The following is a 5,608-nucleotide window of genomic DNA, read 5'->3' on the forward strand; positions in this document are numbered from 1 at the left end:
ACAGTGCAGGAGGGGAAAGTCCTCTATGAGGTGGATTGATTCAGTGACTGGGGTAATTGGGATGAGTGTGTCGGAGATGGTGCGATTGGCACAGAATAGAGCAAGGTTTACGGCTATTGTACGTAGGATCACTATGAGTTGCCGGTGACTTGATGGCACATAACAACAACAACAACAACATTTTGTGTATCAATATATATTAAGCTTATACTCTTGTTCTATTGTGCCTTTAATCATTATGTAGTGTCCTTCCTATCTCTTGGTAGTTTTCACCCTAAGGTCTATTTTATCAGAGATTAGTATTGTCACTGCTGCTATATTAAGGATGTCATTAGCACAATATTTTTTTTTCTTACCCTTTGCTTTTCTCTCTTCCTCCTCGCTTCTTAAATATGTCTCTTGTAGGGAACATACACATAGACTTTGTATTTTCCTCAGTCCATTTTGCAACTGTTTTTCTCTTAATAAGTGCATTTAATCTATTCACACTGAGTGTGACTGTTTAAAGGCAGGTTTTAATATTGCCATTTAGGTGTATTCCTTCTTCTGTTGTTGCTGGTTACTTTGTTTCATCCACTCGCATTTGCTATCTCTGTGTGAACACTTTTTTTTAGTATGTCTTGTTTTCACAAATTAAGTTCCTGATTTTTTGCAAATAATCTAGCTTCTCCTTCACATTTGATGGACACCTTTGCAGGGTACAGATCATCAGCGGGCAATTGTTTTCTTTTAGCCTTCTGCATATATCATTACATTGTCTTTTTTTGCTCATATGGTTTCTGCTGAGAAGTCAGAGCTTACTCCTTTGAAAGTGATTCTTTTTTTTCTCATACTGTTTGAATAGATTGTTATTATCTATATTTTAGTGAATTTGACAATAACATGCTTTGATGTTTTTCTTTTGGGGGTCTAGTCTGTTGGAGTTCGCTGAGCTTCCTGAATAGGTATTTCCTCTTTTTCCATGATACTTTGAAAGTTTTCTTCTAGTATCTCTTTCACAATTTTCTGAGTGCTTTACCCTCTCCCCTATTCTGGAATTACAATCACACACTTGTTGTATTTATTGATGACATCTCTCATGATTATTACATTTTCTTAATTTTACTACTGTCTTTTTTTTTCTTCACGTAAGTTATCATTGAGATTTTTTTAAAAAAATTTATATTGATTTGCATACAAAAATACTATACAATGTGTTTCACATTTTATATCATTCAAAATGTGTTTCATACAATCATTCCCATATTTATGTTTTATAAAATTAATCACTGTTGAACTATACCTACCATTACTCTGTCTTTTCATGTCCCCACTGCATTCTTCCCATTTCCTTTACCCCACCAAATTGTGTGCCCCTATGTTTTTCTCCTTGCTCACTTCCATCCCTTTTTTCTATTCTTTACCCACCTTGGGCCCCCATACACATTTTACTAGTTGAGGTTCTTTTCTTCTATCTTACTGAGTCTCTGAACCATTTCTTCTGTCCTGACTTACTGTCCCTTCAAAATGTTGAAAATTTATATAGCATTGGTCTTGGTATTCTGGATTGTATTTCCATGTTCTTCTATTGTAGTTCTGCCTTTGAGTTACTGTGTTGGAGAATGGTGCTGAATATACCATGAACTGCCAAAAGAAGTCAAACAGATATGGTCTGGATAAAGTGCAACCAGAGTACTCCTTGAAGACAAAGATGATAATCTTTTGTGTTACATACTCTGGACATGTTGCTAGGTGAGGTTTTTCCTTGGGAAGGGACATCATTCTTGGAAAGATGGAGGATCAGTGGAGAAGAATACCTCCACAGAGATGGATTGACTGCAACAGTGGGCTCCAGTGTGTCAGATATGATGAGGATGGCACAGGAAAGAGCAGAGATCAGATCTACTGTTCATAGGGTTCCTTTGAGTTGTACTCAATTCAATGGCTCGTAACAACAACAACATACTCTAATATATTTAAAATCTAGATTAAATGGAGAAATTCCTAGAAATCCACACTTCATCTAAATTAACAATGACAGAAGTAGAACATATGAATAGACTTATCACAAAAGATCTTCAGAAGTATTTTACTTCCTTGTGAGAGTAATGATATTGTTCAAAAGTTTCCACATTCAATCGGATCACCTTTCTTGGGAATGGGAACAAATATGGACCTCTTCCAATCCATTAACCAGACAGTTGTCCTACAAATTTCTTGACATAGACTGGTGAGTACACTCAAGGCTGCATCTGTTGATTGAAACACGTGTATTGGTTCTCCATCGATTTCTGAGGCCTTATTTTTTGCCAGTGCCTTCAATGCAACTTCTACTTCCTCCTTCATTGTCATTGGTTCCTGATCATATGTTACTTCCTGAAATATTTTAGTGTCAATTGGTTGTTTCTGGTACAGTGATTCTGTGTATCCTCTCCATCTTCTTGTGATGTTTTCTGGGTCTTTCAATATATTGCTCATAGCATCTTTCAATATTGCAACATAAGGCTTAAATTTGTTTTCAGTTCTGTCAGCTTGAGATATGCAGAGGGAGTCCTTCCCTTTTTATTATCCAATGTCAGCTCTCTGCACATTCTGTTATATTATTTTCCTTTGTCATCCCAACCTGCCCTTTGAAATCATCTGTTCCCTTCTTTAACTTAAACATGTTTTCCTTTTGTTTTGGCTTCTCGATGTTCCAGGACATATTTTAGAGTCTCTCCTGACACCTATTTAATTTTGTTCTTGTTTTTTTTTTTTAACTCTGTTTTTAATAATGACTTTTTGCTTTCTTCATTGGGGATATCCTTGATATCATCCCACAACTCATCTGGTCTTCAATCATTGGTGTTCAATGGCTCAAACCTATTCCTAAAATAATCTTGAAATCCAGATGGAATTGATTCAGGTTCATATCTTGGTTCCTGTGGACTTATTTTAATTTGAACTTGCAGATGAGTAATTTCAATCTAGTTTTGACTGATGATATTGAGCTTCTCCAATGATTTCTTGTACAAATTTAATTGATCTGATTCCTGTGCAGCACATCAGGTGAGATCCATGTGCAAAGTCATCATCTATGTCTCTTTAAAAAAGTTATTTTCAATAAAAATACAAAATTCAATCATTCTATTTACAGTCTCATTTCTATCACCTAGTCCATATTTTCTAACTACTTCTTCACCATTTCCCACTTTTGAATTCCAGTCACCAGTTATCATTAACACATCTTGATTGTGTGTTCAGTCAGTTTCAGACTCCAAAATTTGGTAAAAATTCTCAATTTTTTTCTCTTTGGCTCCATATATAGGAGCATATATTGAATTAATAGTCATGTTAACAGTTCTTCCTTGTATGTGTATGGATATTATTCTATGACTTACAACATTGTATTTCAGGATAAAACTTGAAATTAACTTTTTTACTATGAATGCAACACCATTTGTCTTTTTTTTTTCATTCCCAGCATAGTATACTATATGATTATCTGACTCAACATGGCAAACACTGGTCAGTCTCATCTCATTAATACCTAGTATGTGGATGTTCATGCATTCCATATATTATTTAATAATTTCCAGTTTTCCAATATTCAAGCTATATGCATCCCATATCCCAATTATTAAACAATGTTTGCTGTTGTTTTTCCTCATTTCAATTGACTCCCAATCTGGGTTCTACCACTACACTACTATAACTGTTCTTGTTCCTCTAGCGTTCACAGGGTTTTCAGGGCCTGTTATTTAAAAAACAGAGGCCAATCCTGCTTCCTAGTCTTTCTTAATCTGGGAGCTCTACCAAAACCTGTCCACCATGGGTAACCCTTATAGCATTTGACACATCAGTGGCATATCTTTCAATATCACACAATATCATTCCAAGTTATCTCAAGACAGCAAACTGATGGACAACTATTGTACCACCTAGAACAATGTTCTCCCCAAACACAATTAAAATCTGATTGGATTAAACAAGAGTCCACAGTTTACTGTTAGCTAAATAAAAATGACCAATCAGCTTACAATTGATTGTTTTCACAACACCTTGCACTTGATTGCTAATGAAATAAAAAACAAACAATTTACACCTGCCTTTCAATTAGATATACTATGGTCATATTCATTTCATCAGCATTTAACAACAGCAACAACCACTTGGCAAACATGCAAACTCTAAACAAGTTATCTGAGTAACACAATTGAGTACTAAAAGAAACTTGTTGTTGTTAAGTGCCATTTAAGTCATAGATGGACACTCATAGTGACCCTATGAATGAAAGAACTGAAAACCTGTATAACTTTCAATGTTTCTCCAATTTCAAAGGGTTTCTGGAGGCAAGGCTGTTATGGAGGTAGATGCCACTCTTCCAAGCTTGTTTTAATAGGAGCATTCCACCAAATACTGTCCACCATGGATAATCATTATTGCATTTGACACATCAGTGTCACAGTGTTCAACATCACAGCAACCACCAATTATCTCTGTAAAGCAAATGGAGAGACCAGTGCTGTGTATGCCACTTTGAAGAATGTTTGACCAAAACCAATTAAAGCCAGTCCTGAGAGCCTCAAACTAAAGTCACCCCCCTTTGGCTTGGTAGCATCACTTTCTGTCTACTTGGCCAACTGAGCTCTCTTTATGTTGTTGTTGTTTAGTGCCATCAAGTCATAGAAGACTCATAATAACCCTATGAACGAAAACCTGAACACTTGTATAACTTTCATCATTTCTCCAAGAACTTGCAGAATAAATTTACAAAATACATAATGGAATCCATGATATTTTGCCAACTCCCTAAGCATGTGAGAAAACTCTGGTGGCATAATCTGTACACTGAGCAAATTTTCTAAGAAGCTGGACTCTATGAAGAGGAGTATGGCATCAGGATTGAATTATGCATTATGCAGACGAAATAACCTTGCCTGCTGAAAGTAAGTAGGACTTGAAGCACTTATTGCAGAATACCAAGAAATGCAGACTTTGTTACAGATTATATCTCAAGGTTAAGAAAACAAAAATTCTTACCACTGGATCGATAGGCAACATCATGATGAATAGAAAGGAGATCAAAATGGTCAACAGCTTCCTCTTTGCTGGGTCCACAAGTAACACCCTTGATATCAGCACTCAGGAAATAAGGAGCCATATTGCACTCAGAGAATCTGCAGTAGGGTCCTCTCCAAATTATTGATGAGTAATGAATATCAAATGGATCTTGACAGAAAGCAAAGAGTACCAGAGAGATATCTATCTGTATTTTATTGACTATGCAAAAGCATTTGTCTGTGTGGATCACAACAAATTGTTGTTAATCTTGAGGAGAATGGAAATTCCAGAACTCCTGATTGTATTTATGCAAAAACTATACTTGGACCAGAAAGGAGTCCTCAGAACAGAGTAGGGAAACACTATGGTTCAAACTCAGGAAGGGAATGCTTCAGAAATATGTCCTGTCTCCATACCATTTCAATCCACATGCAGAAAAGATCATTTGGGAAGCTGGACTTTATGAAGAAGAATTTGGCATCAGGATTGGAGGAAGACTCATCAACAACCTCTATTAAAGAGATGACAAATCCTTACTTGCTGAAACTGTGGCAGGCCTGAGACAGACTTAGCTGCAGAATGTCAA

The sequence above is a fragment of the Elephantulus edwardii genome, unplaced genomic scaffold (assembly GCF_000299155.1).
Source record: "Elephantulus edwardii isolate Elephantulus edwardi_28Jun2011 unplaced genomic scaffold, EleEdw1.0 scaffold00175, whole genome shotgun sequence".
Classification (NCBI taxonomy): domain Eukaryota; kingdom Metazoa; phylum Chordata; class Mammalia; order Macroscelidea; family Macroscelididae; genus Elephantulus; species Elephantulus edwardii.